Source organism: Humulus lupulus, chromosome 4 (genome assembly GCF_963169125.1).
Source record: "Humulus lupulus chromosome 4, drHumLupu1.1, whole genome shotgun sequence".
NCBI classification, from domain to species: domain Eukaryota; kingdom Viridiplantae; phylum Streptophyta; class Magnoliopsida; order Rosales; family Cannabaceae; genus Humulus; species Humulus lupulus.
In genome coordinates this window covers 51,379,890-51,380,910 of record NC_084796.1, presented here as the reverse complement: position 1 = coordinate 51,380,910, position 1,021 = coordinate 51,379,890, and positions in this window count along the sequence as shown.

Here is a 1,021-nt window from a genome sequence, read left to right as displayed (position 1 = left end):
ACTATGTAAATTTTTTGGCTGCTAAGGTTATACCTCTTGAGATGACAAGGCCACAATTGAAGAAATTTTATTCGGAGGTGAAACATTATTACTGGGAGGAGCCTATTATGTATAAACATTGCCCTGATAAAGTTATTAGAAGATGTGTGCCCGAAGAGGAGATGTTGTCAATCTTGACTCACTATCATACTTTGCATTGCGACGGTCATTTCGGAGGAACAAGAACATCAACAAAAATTTTACAGAGTGGGTTTTACTGGCCTACATTATTTAAAGATGCTAATGTTTTTGTCAAAAGTTGTGATCGTTGTCAACGGACTGGGAATATATCAAGAAGAGATCAAATGCCAATGACTGGTATTTTGGAAGTTGAGTTGTTTGACGTATGGGGAATAAACTTTATGGGACCTTTTTCGTCATCGTATAATAACAAATACATTTTTCTTGCAGTGGATTATGTTTCTAAATAGGTAGAAGCTGAAGCAACTCCTACTTGTGATGGGAAAGAGGTACTTCGATTCCTTCACAAAAATATCTTTACTCGATTCGGCACCCCCAGAGCAATTATTAGTGATTAGGGAAGTCATTTTTGCAACAAGTGGTTCACTGCTCTTTGTGCTCGCTATGGTGTTCATCAACGAAAGGCGTTGTTTTATCATCCAATTGCAAATGGCCAAGCTGAAGTGTCGAATAAGGAAATTAAAGGTATCTTAGAAAAGACAGTAAATAAGTCAAGGAAGGATTGGTTGAAGAAGCTCGATGATTCACTTTGGGCTGATCGCACTGCATTTAAAACTCTAATTGGTATGTCACCGTATCGATTGGTGTTTGGTAAGGCATGCCATTTACCGGTGGAACTGGAGCATAGAGCTTATTGGGCTATAAAAAAGTTAAATCTTGATCTTTTTATGCCGGGGAAAAATAGGCTTATGGAGTTAAATGAGCTGGAAGAATTTCGAAATGAAGCTTATGAGAATGCGAGGATCTATAAAGAGAAGTCGAAGGCCTTTCATGCTAAGCG